This window comes from Lygodium microphyllum, chromosome 29 (assembly GCF_053477565.2).
Source record: "Lygodium microphyllum isolate KBCC chromosome 29, Lygodium_microphyllum_v1.1.10, whole genome shotgun sequence".
Lineage (NCBI taxonomy): Eukaryota > Viridiplantae > Streptophyta > Polypodiopsida > Schizaeales > Lygodiaceae > Lygodium > Lygodium microphyllum.
Window position 1 is genome coordinate 118,610,542 of NC_141163.1, and position 16,222 is coordinate 118,626,763.

The window sequence follows — 16,222 nt, forward strand, 5'->3', positions numbered from 1 at the left end:
GGGGGCACGTCGCGTCGTGTCATGTCATGGGGGGGGAGGGGGGGAGGGAGGGGGGCGTCGCGACATGGTGTGGTGTGTGTTGGGGGGGGGGGGGGGGGGTGGGGGCGTCATGGTGGGTGGATGTGTGTGTTAAGGGGAGGGGGCACGTCGCATCGTGTCATGTCATGGGGGGGCGGGGGGGGGGGGGGCGCGGTGTGTGTTGAGGGGGTGGGGGAGGGGTGGGGTGGTGTGTGTTGATGGGGGGGGGGGAGGGGTGGGGTGGTGTGTGTTGATGGGGGGGGGGGGGGGGGGGGAGGGAGGGGGTGGGGTGGTGTGTGTTGATAGGGGGGAGGGGGCCAAATTTTGGAGGGGGGGGGGGCAGATTTTTGAGGGGGCGTCATGGTGGGTGGGCGTGTGTGTTAAGGGGGGGGGGGGGGGGAGTGAATTTTGGAGGGGGGGGCAGAATTTTTGAGGGGGCGTCATGGTGGGTGGGTGTGTGTGTTAAGGGGAGGGGAGCACGTCGCGTCGTGTCATGTCATGGGGCGGGGGGCGTCGCGACATGGTGTGGTGTGTGTTGGGGGGGGGGGGGGGGGGCGAATTTTGGAGGTGGGGGGGAGGGCGCGTCGCGACATGGTGTGGTGTGTGTTGGGGGCGGCGTCGCGTCGTGTCATGCCGTGTCATGGGGGGGGGGGGGCATCGCGACATGGTGTGGTGTGTGTTGAGGGGGGTGGGTGTTGTGTGTGTGTGGGCTCGAGTGGGGGTTGTGTGATTGGGGGGAAGGGGGCTTAGAGAGAGGGTGTGTGTGATGGGGGGCTTGCAGGGGGTAGGATGTGTGGGTGTTGGTGGTGGGAAAGGGGGCTTGGATGGGGTAAGAGGGTTGGGTTTGCTGGTAGGGAAGGGGGGGAAGGAGTGCTTAGGTGGGGGTGCAGTGGGTAATGGTGGGACTGGGGGCTTAGATAGGGGAACTGTGGTTGGTTGCAGGGGGGGAAGGGGTGTTTAGGTGGGAGGGGTGTGTTTATGTGTGTGATGGGGGGTAATGGGGGGGGAAAGGGGCTTAGCTGGATGGCGTAGTGGGTGGGTTGGCACGTGGTGAGGAGGTGGCAGTCAACGGCCAGGCAGGAGACACGGCGCGCTGTCGGTGGGTGGGATGTCACGCAGGCGGTGCGAGCGAGCGCAGACGAAGGCGGGGAGGCAGCACAGGGGGGCGCGAAAGGGGGGCGTGATGGCGGGGCCACAGGGCGGCCACACCAGCAGAGGGATAGGGTGTCAGTAGAGGCGGGGAGGAGCGCGCATGGCGGGCGACAACGGCTGGCGCAGAGGGCGTGGAGGGCGACTGCGACGTGAGGGGCGCTGAGGGCGACGGCTGCACGCTGCAGGGGCGACGACGACGTGAGGGGCGTCAGGTGGCGACGGCTGCACGCTGCAGGGCGATGGCGACGTGAGGGGCATCAGGTGGCGACGTCGACAGCGAGGTTCAAGGTTGAAGGCGGCAGCGTCCGGCGTCGGCGAGGAGTCAGCGGCCACATCAGCGCTGCAGAGGACACTGGCGGCGTAGGAGGAAGGCGGGCTAGTGACCCGACGGGCAGCAGGCGCTGCAGGCGGCATTGGAGAGGGGAGAAGAGGGAGGTGGAGGAGGGGAAGAAGAAGGAGGAAATGGAGGAGGAGGGGAGAGAAGGAGATGGAGGGGAGAAAGGAGCAGAGGAGGAGGAGGTACTGGAGGAGAAGGGAATGGAGGAGGAGGGGAAGGTGGGTACACGCAGGGAGAGGGAGGAGGAAGGGAGGGAGACGGTTAGGGTGGGGAGGGGTCGGGGTAGGGTTGGGGTGGGTAGGGGTAATGGGAATGGGTGGGAAGGGTAGGGGTAGGGTGGCTAGGGGTAGGGGTAATGGGCGGGAGGGGTAGGGACCCAAGAAGGAGGCGTACCCCCGTCCCGTGTGCGTGCACGGGGCAGGGTAAAAAAATTTACCGTGACAGGATTGAAAGGGCGCCAAAACGTCGGGACGGAGCATGCGGACACGACCGGGGCGCGTGGAGGTGCGTAAAATTGAAAACGGGCGCATTCACGCTTGGGACGAGTCGCATGAAAACACATAAAAAGAAATAAAAATTAATATCTCCCAATCCGGATGTCAAAACAAAATGTCATAAAAACAAAAAGTGGGCAAGACGGTAGGGGGAAGACAGGGAAAATGTGCAACGGGGGTTCTGGGGGGGGATAAAAACTATGTTCACATGGGAAAAACCCAAAAAACAGACCCGAAAATAGGATCTGAAATTAATATTGGACGAACCGCTCACCGAAATGACAGGTAGTAAAAAGAAAAAATGGCCGCAGGAAGGGGAGGAATAGGGTCGTCATGGCAAAACACATTTCCGACGGAAATAGGAGGGGTTCACATGCGAAAAACACCAAAAATACACCCGAAAATACATTTAAAAATTAATAATAATAAATCCAAAAGGCGAAAGAGGGTGGAGGAAAAAGAAAAAGGTGGGGGAATGCGCGGGGGACACGGATGTCAAATCAAATTGGAATTCCGATGCAAACAGGGCAGGTTCACATAAAAAAATGTCAAAAAGACGCACGAAAAAGTCTTAAAAAATCGGAAAATTAATATTGGACAAACCGTGCATCAAAATGACACGGAGTAAAAAGGAAAAATGTCAAGGAGAAAGTGATTTTCAGGGCTATGATGTCATATCATGGTGCCGAAGCAAGCAAATCACGTTCACATGGAAAACCAGCTAATTTATTCAAAATACTTCAAAAATTAATAACTCGAAAACCGCGCACCGGAACAGGGGTAGGTAAAAAGGAAAAATGATCAGTTTAGAGGGAGAAACATGGCTATAAGGTTGGATGTGGACGTCGGTGAACGTAGGGTGCGTTCACATGGCAGGACAGCAAAAGTAGGGAATGAAGGAAAACTGCAAGGGAACAGCCCCAAGGGTGGGTGGAAAATGAACGGTTAGGTGGGAAGGGACCCCATCAAGGTAAAAACAAGTCATGGCATAGAGGCATTAGCAGGTTGAGGCATATGCAGAGGGGTATGCAATGTAGACGCGCAGGGACGTATCCCCACACTTAAGACCTTAACGGACAGGGTGAACTGAGCAACAGGGACCTAGGACCACACACCAGACCATCCGCTAATGTCCCCACACTTAAAACATGAACGTCACTGAGAAATAGAAGGTGTAGGGTTAGAAAAACTTGGCCCATATTGTAGAGAATCAAGGTTGATTGTCGATGGCACATCCACTGTCGTTGTCGGCTGCAGGAGGTACCAAGGCATCTTCACAGCACATGTCCATCATGGCAGGGACCACGCGACAGCACCCAGGGAGGTAGCTAGTTGAAGGAATAGCATGAAATTTATCGATGATGAGGAATATTGCACTCAACTCACAGTCACTCAAATGGAATGAAAGAACTGTCACTCGCCCCAGGACTAATATCACTCAAGGAATAATGATTGAAACCCATATCTCATACCCAAGTTAGGAATCGACAAGGGAGTGGTGCAGAGGGAGTATGCCAGGGTGCACAGTTGATGGTGCATCAGTGTGTCCAACCCGTCTGGCATGAGTGCAAGGAGGAAGGCAAGGGAGCCTTACAGTGCAATGTACAGAACAGGGTGGCGTGTCCTGTGATGACGGTAAAGACCCATCCCGTGGGTGCATAGGAAAACGAGAACATACCTAACTCCAAGTGTCGTAGCGTCCCTCAATCTCACCTCTTGGTAATTGATTGAAGAAATTCCAGTCGCACTCAGCCCACCCTCTGTCTCACGCTCTGTTGATAGATACAGGAGGGCAGCCCTTTCCTGAAACCCATTGATGTAATCCTCACAGTCACTTGTGCAAAGGTTGTATGCCTTGTGCGCATTTGATGGTGCAACTAGCAATGTAGCAACCAAGTACTAAGAACTATCAAAATATATAGGGTGTCAAATACATAGATGCATAGAACAATGTGTATTAAATGTGTATCTACCACTAACAATCCATTGACAACGATACATACAAGGTATCCAAGCTAAAAAGTATTAAGGGTAAAGGCGCCTATGCCTAGCCACCACATTTACTCATTATACATTGTATATGCATACCTATACACTATAGGTCGTGGACGCGCATTACTATCACTTCATTCTTTATTCTTTGAGTGATTATTGAATATGGGAAGGTCAATCACACACAATAACTATTAGAGTTTTCACATATGCTCTCTCTCTCTCTCTCTCTCTCTCTCTCTCTCTCTCTCTCTCTCTCTCTCTCTCTCTCTCTCTTATTTTTCTTTTTCCATCTACCATAGCCCTTGCTTTTACTTGTGTGCTTCCACTCGGGCTCTATCTTTCAATTGGTATCAAAGCTTGGACTCAAGGAGCTTCACTGATCATTTGCTTCAACTCGTGAAGAAGCTTTAGCTTAAGGTTTTATGGTAGTCATTGTTTGTTCCTCTAAGGTATGTATTGATTCTTCCTTTCTCTTAGCTTGTTCTAGCTTGCTCCCAGTTGTAGTGCTTAACTAAGCCTTGTTAAGTACTTATTAAGCTAAAAAGTAGCGATTCTATTCATTTTGTGTGGATACAGAGCATACTGTAGAAGTTATGGATAGTTATGGCAACTTGATAGCACTCTTGTATTTAGGCCATGACTTTTGTCATGATATCACATTCAAGTATTCTATAGCTAAAAATAAAGAGCACGACACGAATTATAGAATTTAGCACTCATAGAGTTGGGCCTATGTAGTTTTTAGTTCTCTACTTTACACAAAATAGAATAATTTTGGTTTGGACAACAAGCATTTGATTAGTTTATGCTCTATTGATGCCTATGGAGAATGTTAACAATGCTCAAAAGATACATTGATGCTCTAAGAAAGGATTTTGGGATAATTATAGCTTGGTTAGCTTAGTCATTGAAGTATTTATTGATGTAATAATAGTCGAGGTAGTAAGCATACAACAATGAGCTTTATGCTTTGAATGCCTATTATACCTACATGGTATTCTGGGTATGCTACATGTCTAGGGTGATGTCTAGCATTGATGTATGAGCTCAAATATGGTTATGACATGCTTTGACACTTGGATTTGAGCTACATTTAATGTATTTGGGCTTTCGTCAGATGCTTTAAGCTTCCATGCAGAGTCACTTATAAGTAATAAAGCTTGATTTGGACACTTATGCTCCCAAATGTATTTGTGATGTGCTTGGGCTTCCTAGATGCTTTGATATATATGTCTTGAGCTTTGTTTGCTCAATTTGAATTGTGCATTTACTTCCAATGAGAGATACTTCCACTTACTTTACATAGCTTGGGTCTTTGAGATAATGAGTCTCTTGGCTCAATACATGCTCTCTTGTATGCTATTGGATGCAATTACCTCTACTTGTGGGGTGATTTGATTTCTATGCTTTGGACATTGGCACTTACCTTTGTCAACAATTTGTAAGTGATGTATACATGCATATTAGTTATGTAATGAGCACCATTTCTCTTTGCTTAGCCAGTTGTGCATTTAATTAATTTCCGTAGTTAATCTTGAGATCTTCTATATGCATGATGTATATGCTTATTGGATGTATGGTTTATTGACACTTTGAGTTTGTGATAGTCTTTTATACCAGTGATTTATACTAAATTAATTTGCTAAGAAGATACAAAGTCAACTAGTTAGACTTCTCATGATTATAATGAGTCCATAGCACATGTAGTAATTAACTATGATCTTGCATGCTTTCCAACTAAATCACAATAAAGTATATTGCCTCTATATTGTAGCACTATGTGTAGTAGATATTAAGAGAAATAAAAAACATTTAAGGTTGATGCATATATATCAATATCTACAAAGATTGAGATGGAAAGAATATTCTTTTGCTCATCAAACCAAATGCCAAGAGGATATTCATGACTATTTTTCTCATTAATTGAAGGATTTTTCAAATGTGTGTAATGACCTATGCCTTAATATATGCATAAAACATGAGATTACTATTGATAAGAATACACCCAATCTAGGGGATTTGTCTATATATATATATGTGGCTAAAAGGATATTTCATTGTAAGAAATTGGGATTAATAATGTGCAGAATTACTAGGTATGTTGGCTGGTATAAGATATAAGAAGCTTTATTTTTACAACATTCAGAAATAATACAAAGTTTCTTTCATCTTTGAGCTTTCTCTTAGCTTCTATGGCTTCATCTTTCACTTGCCATCTTTCTCTCTCTACTTTCAATCTTTATCTCTTCTCAACTAGTCTTTCTCTCTCTTTTGGACTCTTTTTCTCTCTCTTTTGCAGTCGTCTCTCTCTTGGCTCACTTCTTTACAAGTGGTATCAAATCATAGGCTCTTAATCCATTTGATTTTTCTATTTTAGTTATATTTTCTCTATTTTTCACCATTAAATCTTAGGCAATAGTATAGGAGCCACATGGTAGGTACTTATAAGCATTCTACTTGGAGTAGAGGCTAATGTTGGGGCTTTGATAAATATCTTAAATATATTTAGCCAAACCATAGCCAAAATAGTAGGTCATGCATCCATTATAGGCCGTTTTGAAGGTAACTTGGTAAAATAGGGTTTAATTGGACTTAATTGAAGAACAAATTGTGGTTACTTTTTGGAGAGAGTCTTCTTTTTCTTCCTACAAGCTTGCTTTAGCTCCCATGGTGGATTTGCTTAAATATCTTTCTTCATATCCATCAAGGGCATCAATCATTACTTCTTGTGATTATATTCACTCAAAGAGCACTTTGATAACAAATGAGGATGGGGAAAATGACCATGTGTGTACTAACAAATCAACTCAAATTGTGTTCATTTTCAACACTTAGCTTTTCCATGATAAGCTTTGAATCAGAGCTTTAGAGCTCCTTTAGCAAGGATAATAATGAAGATCTTGACCAAAATGCCTTAATTCAAGCTCATTTTTTTATCCCTTGCTCTTTCAAACCCGAATAGTGCACGTCATGAACAATAATTGAAATCTCAATAAATCTTCATAACTTAAGAGGCATTTACTTCTCTTTACTCATTGGAGCCCCAAGAGAGACACCAAGAAAAGGGGTTTCCACTGCAAGAAAATCTATCTTGTAATATCAACAAGATTTTGTTTCATTCTTTTGAGAACCACAACAAGGGAAAGAGAAAATCTTCATGCAGCATCATAGTAGATATTTCCCATAGATTTAATAGAATTAACCATAATTTTCAACATCTTCATAGAATCCATCAAAACTAACCATAGATAGATACATTGTTTTTACATAAAATTGGCTATCTTTGACTCTCTCTTTCTCTCTCAATCAATAGTACATCATCTCCTCACTAAAATATGCAATAATCACTCATAATAATCCTTCTTAGGTTGTGGATGCCCCTTCCAAAAGGTATGTATGATATGAAAGGTCACCAAAGCCACTACAGTGACTCTTCATAGCTCATTATTATCACTTTACTCCAGTTTTCTCTTGAGTCTTTAGTGTTGAGATATCGAGCTCCACTTGTGATATGCCAGGGTGACCGTTGTGCATTTATATCACCGACGTGTTAGTTGCAGATGCGATTGGTACACCGCCCATGAATAATAGCTACATGATAGCTATCCTTATCTACTCTAGTTCGTGGCTCAGTTAGTATGCCACCTTAGTTAGTAGAGTTTGGTTTGAGACCCGTATATAGGGTTCTTCTATTTCTTTGTACTTGAGTTCTTTTGGCTTACACAACTAAGAAGAGGAAAACTATTTTCAGCCTCCACCCTTGTGTGTATTCCCCCATTGTGCAAGCAAGAAAGCTACAAGTGAGACTTCTTCCTTCTCTCCCACAATCTTGACATGGTATCAGAGCCTTGTTCGTGGTAAGGAGCTCAAGAAAGCAAGCCAAGCTCGCGGTGTTCTGGTAAGAGGAGCAGTGTTGCTTTCATTTTCTATTTTGGGAGCAAGTCTCTGCAGGTAGCACAGCCGGAAAGTGCAGGATTGCATTGTCTCAGGTTGAGACACCCTTCGCGGTGAAGCAAGAGGGCAGTATATGCTGGGGGTAAGGGCTTTGGCCCTTGGCGACCTTGTTTTTTTTATTTGAGGCCATTTTGGGGCCTGTTTTGGAGGCGGAAGTTTTCTGCACGCACTCAGGAAAAGACCTTGTTTTATGCTGCGCGACCACTGTTCTACAGGTCGGTGAAAAGTTACCACAGAAATTGCATCGTATGCTTGTGTGCAGAGACATTGGGAGTTACAGAATCATCCTTGGTTCTTGTTGATGCAAAATCATCACTAGGAAGTGACTGTGTGGTCAAATACCACTTTCGTCAGTTTTGCAGATTTGCCTTTGTAAGGCTGAAGCTATGTTCTTTGCAGTGACATAATTTTTTGCAATGTTCTGTAATGGCGTCTGATTCTCTCTCACAGATTGTCACTGAAAAGCTTGACAAGAACAACTTCCAAGCATGGAAGTTTAGAATGACAAATTTCCTTATGGGAAAAGGATATTGGAAATTTGTTGCAGGAAATGAAGAAGAACCAGTTCTTCTTGATGTTCCCAATCAACAGCAAATGCAGGCATTTAAAGCATGGCATGAGAGAGCCAGGAAAGTTATGTATTGGCTATCTATCAGCATTTCAGACTCTATGATTGTGCATATTCAGGATGCAAATACGCCAAAGGAGGCATGGGATACTTTGTCAAAAATGTATAGCACAAATACGCAAGCTAGGAAAATGCAGCTCAAGCAAGAGTTGCATAATGTGCAAAGAGAAAATATGAGCATCAATGACTACCACATGAAGGTGAAGAAGATTGCAGATGCACTTGCTTCCATTGGGTCACCAGTGGAAGATGATGATTTAGTTTCTATGACCTTGAATGGTCTAGGAAAGGATTATGTACAGTTTCGAACATCCATTTCCATCCGTGAAAGATTTCCTGATTTTGAGGAGTTGATTGCTCTTCTAATTTCTGAGGAGCATAGAAATGGTGGTGCATCTTCTTCAGGAGGAACTTCAAAATAAGCTGTATTCTACTCAAATGCTGGAAGAGGTAGAGGCAGAGGTAGAGGAGGCTGATTTGGAGGCCGTGGTAGAAATCAGAATATGCAGCAAACTCAAGAAAACCAGTCCTATGGAGGAGGACGTGGTAACTCTAGAGGCAGGGGGAGCCAAAGAGGTCGTGGTGGATAGCAAAGAGGCCAAAATACAAACAGTAATGTTGAATGCTACTACTGTGGTAAAATGGGTCATATGGCTAAAGACTGCTATAGAAAGTAGAATGATATCATGAATGGAAAATTGCAACAAGGGAATTATGCATCTTCTAGTAGACAGGGTGATGACAGAAATGAGCATTTGTTTATGGTGTAGCACATGAATAATTTTGTGACAAGTGCAGAAGAAAGCAATGATGTGTGGTATGTTGACTCAGGTGCATCAAACCACATGACAGGTCATGCAGAATGGATGGAGGATGCAAGGAAAATAAAAAAACCAGGATTTGTGGAGACTGGTGATGATACTGCACATCCTATTGTGCAGATTGAAAAAATTCATTTGTCTATGCAGGATGGGAAAAAGAAATACATGTTTGATGTATTTCATGTCCCGAATATCACCAAGAATCTGGTTTCTGTTGGTCAAATGGTTGAGCAGGCTTGCAGGTCAGATTTAATCCTCATGGATGCTTTGTTGAGGATATGAAAAATAAAGGTCGCTTGATAGTAAAAGGAAATAAGAATGGCAGAATGTTTACATTGGATGCAGACATGTCTGAATTGAGTGCAGTAATGTTTGCACATGGGACCGATGTAGTTGCAGATATTGATATCTGGCATAAACGCATTGATCATGTTAATGTACAGCGACTTAAATCAATGCAGGCCCAAAATATTGTTGCAGGATTGCCTAAATTCAAGGTTGCAAAAATGCATAAGGTATGTGAAGCCTGTCAATTTGGAAAACAGGCAAGGAAACCATTTCCTAGACATGTTCAAGAGAGTGAGAAGCCATTGGAATTAATCCACTCTGATGTGTGGACTACTAAAGCTGCATCTCTTGGAGGCTGTCATTATTTTGTCACTTTTATTGATGACTATAGCAGAAAAGTTTGGGTATATTTTATGAAAAAGAAAAGTGAAGTTTTTGGGCATTTCAAAACTCTTAAAGCTATGGTTGAAAAAGAAACAGGCCTGCAAATAAAATGCCTTAGGTCAGATGAAGGGGGAGAGTACCTCTCAAATGAGTTTGCAAGGTTCCTTCAGGAGCATGGCATAAAGCAGCAATATTCATGTAGTCATACCCCACAACAAAATGGAATTGCAGAAAGGAAAAACATGGATATTGGAGAGGTATCTCGTGCCATGCTCAATGAAAAAGACTTGCCAGATTTTTATTGGGCTGAAGCAGTTGCTACAGCAGTCTACATAATGAACAGGACTCCCATTGTAGCAATACATGGAATGACTCCAGAGGAGAGGTATACTGGTAGGAAACCAGATATTTCTCATTTGAAAATTTTTTGTTGCATTACCTATGTACATGTGCCAGATGAGTTGAGATCCAAGTTGGATCCAAAAGCTGAGAAGTGCATCTTTATTGGTTACTCTCTGCAGCAAAAATGGTATAGATGCTATAACCCTTCTACTTGTAAGTTTACAGTGAGTAGAGATGTTTTTTATGAGATGAGTAACTGGTATAAACCAGTAAATGTGATTGATGATGTAGATGCACAAAATGGTAATGCTGCACAGAATTCACAGCAGTTGTCACAAAATATTAGTGGAGCTGGAGCGTCCTCTAACAGTGGTTCACATTCTTCGCCATGGACAAGCAGATTGAGATCAGGAGAATCTTCTCAAAGCAATGCAGGTAGTGGTATGCAGGTATCACGAAAAGGAAAAGAGAAGGTTGATCAGCCCATGTTTGATAGGAATGCAGGTCACTCTTATGTGGATGGTGAATCCAGTGGCTCAGAACAGAGCATTGATGATGAGTTGGGTATTCCTTCTATTATTACACCTGGAGTAAGAAAGACCAGGGATGTTTTGAGAGCACCTGGGAGTGAACCTACTTTGCGTAGGTCTACGAGAGCTAGGTATCCTGTGGATAGGCTGAAATATGATGCATTTACAGCCATTCACTATGCATATATGGTTAAAGTGATACAAGAACCAGAACCCACTTCTTTTGAGGAAGCCATGGGAAAAGAAAAATGGGAGAAAGCCATGGATGAAGAAATGGATGCCTTGGAAGCAAATGCTACATGGAAATTGGTACCTTTGCCTAAAGGTAAAAATGCAATTGGCTGTAAGTGGGTTTATAAGGTGAAGCACAATGCAGATGGTTCTGTGAACAGATACAAGGCAAGATTAGTAGTCAAGGGGTATGCACAAACATATGGCATTGACTATGAAGAAACATTCAGTCCGGTTGCAAGGATGGCAACCGTAAGAGCAGTCATTGCTATGGCTGCATCAAAGGGATGGTCTTTACATCAGATGGATGTAAAGAATGCCTTCTTGCATGGTGATTTGCAAGAAGAGATCTATATGGAGCAGCCACCAGGTTATGTGCATGCTGTTCATCCTGAGTTTGTTTGTAGGTTGAAGAAAGCATTGTATGGCTTGAAGCAAGCACCTAGAGCATGGTCTGACAAGATATGACAATATCTTTTCACTATTGGCTTTCAAATTTTCAAGAAAGATTTCTCACTTTATGTGAGAAAAACAGATAAAGGTATTATGCTACTTGTCATTTATATTGATGATTTGATTATGACAGGTGATAGTGATGAAGATATCTTTCATGTGAAAATGCTATTGAAGCAGAAGTTTGAGATGAAGGATTTGGGAGAGCTGCGTTATTTCTTGGGCATTGAGGTGATTAGATCACCAAGTGGGATACAGCTCTTGCAGAGGCAGTATGGATTGGACATGCTGTCCAAATATGGGATGACAGGCTATAAGCCTATTTCAGTTCCTTTGGAGCAGAATGTGAAGCTGAGCGCAGATGTAGGTGAGCTTCTGGAAGACCCTACTATGTACAGACGTATAGTAGGAAGCTTGATTTATATGACTATTACCAGGCCAGATTTGAGCTATGTTATCGGTAAGTCAGTTTATGCAGGCTCCAAGGAAACCGCATTTGGATGCGGCTAGACGCATACTCAGGTATGTGAAGTCCACATTGCAGTATGGACTATTTTATGAGACTAGGATTCAGATACAGCTGCATGGATACACTGATGCTGATTGGGCTGGTAGTATTTCAGATAGACGATCTACCAGTGGATATGTGTTCTCTTTTGGGAGTGTTGCAATCACTTGGAGCAGCAAGAAACAGCCTACAGTTGCCTTGTCAAGCACAGAGACTGAGTACAGGGGTGCAGCAATGGTTGCATGTGAGGTAGCTTGGTTGCATAAGCTACTTTATGATATGCATCAGTCTACAGATGGGCCAGTTGTCATTTATTGTGACAACATGAGTAGTATACACTTGGCAAATAACCCAGTCTATCATGCTAGAACAAAGCACATTGAGGTGCATTATCACTATGTGTGGGAGAGGGTTTTACTAGGTCTTATTGATCTAGTTTATGTCAGCACAGAGGATCAGGTAGCTGACATATTCACGAAGGCATCGGGCGCAGAGAAGCTGCGCAAGTTCAGAGACCTGCTTGGTGTACAGGAATTGGGATTGAGCTCGAGGGGGAGTGTTGAGATATCGAGCTCCACTCGTGATATGCCAGGGTGACCGTTGTGCATTTATGTCACCGACGTGTCAGTTGCAGATGCGGTTGGTACACCGCCCATGAATAATAGCTACATGATAGCTATCCTTATCTACTCTAGTTCGTGGCTCAGTTAGTATGTCACCTTAGTTAGTTGAGTTTGGTTTGAGACCCATATATAGGGTTCTTCTATTTCTTTGTACTTGAGTTCTTTTGGCTTACACAACTAAGAAGAGAAAAACTGTTTTCAGCCTCCACCCTTGTGTGTATTCCCCCATTGTGCAAGCAAGAAAGCTACAAGTGAGACTCCTTCCTTCTTTTCCACAATCTTGATATTTAGCAGCTACTTTTTTCACTTCTTTGAGATATTTTAAACTTACATTCACCTCTTTCCAAGCCTAGAAAACTTTTTCAAAATCACACATACATTTTACACAACACTTATAGAAGTATTCATATCAAAACAGAATAAGAACAAAGACTCTACAAAACCTTATCAAAGAGTTACAGAAGGTCAACAGAAAACATAAGAACCTCATAACTCATAACAAAACCACTTCAAACTATGTAAAACTATTCAATAAGATTTCAAAAGACCTCAAACTCCATCAATTATCAATCCATGCTTCATACAAAAGAAAATTAGAATAAAATAGAAGCTAAGCAGAAGGTATTAGAACCTATCACAACATCACAAAACCTCTATTGAGAATCATTATGAGAGTTCAAAAAATAATGAATATCATAAAAAAAACTCTCAAACACTTCCAAAATAACTAATCATCACTCAAAATCCATCAAAAGCCAACCATTCAGGCCTCAAAAACAACAAAAAGCAACCAAAAAATCTAGTCATTTTAGCATTTAACATATTTCCACACTTAAAAGGAAGCATCCTCATGACCTAAGAAAGGGGTAATATAAGTTCTGTAAGAGCTCAACTCGATCTTCTTTAGTAGCTTCAATAATCCACCCAACCAAGACCCCAACTTGTCACCTGTATCTAAGAAAGAGTACAAATAAAGGAAAACACCTTTATCTAGTAACACATCTTATAAATAATAGAAAGTCATGAAAAATTTGTAAAGGATATAAGAGGTTCTTCAGCTTTGCATCGTAGGCTTTGCATCCACTATCACCATCAGTATCAATAATCGAAAAGAGAGTTTTTCAACAAAGCCAATATTCAACCACCCCATACTCATCACATAAAAATTAACCCACTACAAACACAAAACAACCATATGAATGGAACCTCCAAAAAAGAGATATATCATTAGGAAACATAGAAGATGCATCTAGGAATATCAATGAAGATGATCCATTTTGAAAGCTTGATAATTATGAAAACAATCCATGGATAAGGATTCATTTAAAAAAGATTTTGGAGGATTCTAAAAGAACTGAAGGCAGCACATCCTTTCTAGAAAAATAAGGTATCTGCTAGGGTAGACAAAGTGCATGAAAATATAGGACATCCAGTTGTTGGGAATCAATGTTCACATTGACATTCATACATAACTTTGGAATAAACTTTTGATCGTTATGGGAATGCCTATGCATATATGCTAGGTACCAAGCAAAGTGGGCTGTCAATCTCACTGAAGGATCTAGAGATTGTGAATATTATTGGGCAAAATGGAGATAATTTTGGTATGCTAGTCTAGCAATTGTCCAGTCCCTTGGATTTTATGGCCAATTAATTTGTGGTCCCACAAGAGAATCAGTTGAGCTCCATCCTCTTCTTCTTGGAATCTGTTGATCAAATCCTTCATACCCACTAACCAACTAAGGATGTTGAGAAATAAAAGTGGTAGGAGATGAAAGAGGAATAGGTGAAAGAGGATGAAGGGATGGGTAGGCAAAATCATAACATGAGGAATAAGCTAAAGAAGGATTAGCTTAGAATTTAGGCGAACCAGTTAAGAAAGGTGTTAATTGATAAGCAAGAAAAGTGAAAGGAATATGGATAGATGGGGAAGGACAAGGCGAAGAAGGAAAAAATACTCAATCTTCAATGAAAGAACAATAGGTAAAGATTGGAATTTGAGGTGCACCCCTGAGGTTGGAAAGGAGAGGTAAGATGGTTATTGAGTTGAATTGATAAAGGAAAAAATAAGCATCATAGTGATGGGCCATTTGTTGATAATAAAATAAGCTAAGAATGGAGGGACCTAAAGTAGATCATCGATAGAACTACTATTGTATTTTAATGGAGACTTAGCTTGCTCTTTAGGAGGCTGAAAGGGTATCATTGAGGTTTCAAGTTTGGATCAGGGATGAGTTACTTCTTGGCTTAAGAATTCATCTTTTGAAGATGCATCCAAGAACGTCATATAACATGAACTTCTTGCATTATGTTTGAGCTGCAAGGTTGGGGGTTATGGGTAACTTTGGATGACAAGAGCCACTGTCAAAGGAAAGCTTATTCTTCTTAATCCATTTTTTATAAAGGCTTTTTGTATGACATGATTCATGGATCAATCCAAAGGATACCATAATCATTCTGTCAAAAAAAAAGTGATATTTTGTTTCTGAGGCTTTAGGAACGTCAAAAACGTCTTCCTCATCTCTACCTTATGTGAATAGCGTAGATCCTTCTAGCTCGAGGGAGGGACATATATGTGTGTGTGTGTGTGTGTGTGTGAAAATAAATAAATAAAAATATATAGAGAGAGAAAAGAGAGAGGAAGGGAAAAAGAGAGCATGGAAGGGATATATGTAGATAGATAGGGAGAAGCAAAAAGAGAACTAAACTATATATATATATATATATATATATATATATAGAGAGAGAGAGAGAGAGAGAGAGAGAGAAAGTGTGTGTGTGTGTGTGTATGTATGTGTGATGAATTGAGAGAAGTGTATTGCCCACCATGACATAGAGAAAATGGACAATGAAAAGGATCCCCATGTAAAATATTACACGGTGCAGCGAATAGAATTTGAGAAAGAGATAGAGAGTACACAACAGAAAAGAGGAGAATCGGTTAATTCTTTAACTCCAAACAACTGATACAAAGATGGCTCTGTCCACCCATGCGCTTCCACTGTGTGAAGCTTAGATGGCGATCTAGATAGAAGATAGGTGAAGAGCTTAAGGCTAGCTGGAACAACAACTCTGACTGGGTGAAAGATGAGTGATCGATGGCTGTGAGGGGGTTTAGCCTTTATATCATGTGAAGGCCGTGAGGTTGGCCTGACCGACCTACCATATAAGCCTCCACTAGTTGGCCAGGGAATATTCCCTTTACCATCGGGCCGGGGCACTGCCCCCGGACCCCCACCAGGGGGGCCGCTGGTCCCCCTAGGACCCCCCAGCCAGGGGCTGCTTCCGCGGCCCCCGGACCCCACAATAGGGGCCCCTTTTAACTCCCTTATCCCGCAACTCGATGCAGTGCACCTCGAGTTGCTACCAGCTTAATCACTCCGTCTAACCCAAAGATTAGACCCACAACAGTCACATTTTTGCCATCCGATCACATAGACCTCATCTGATATACAAGTCAGGAC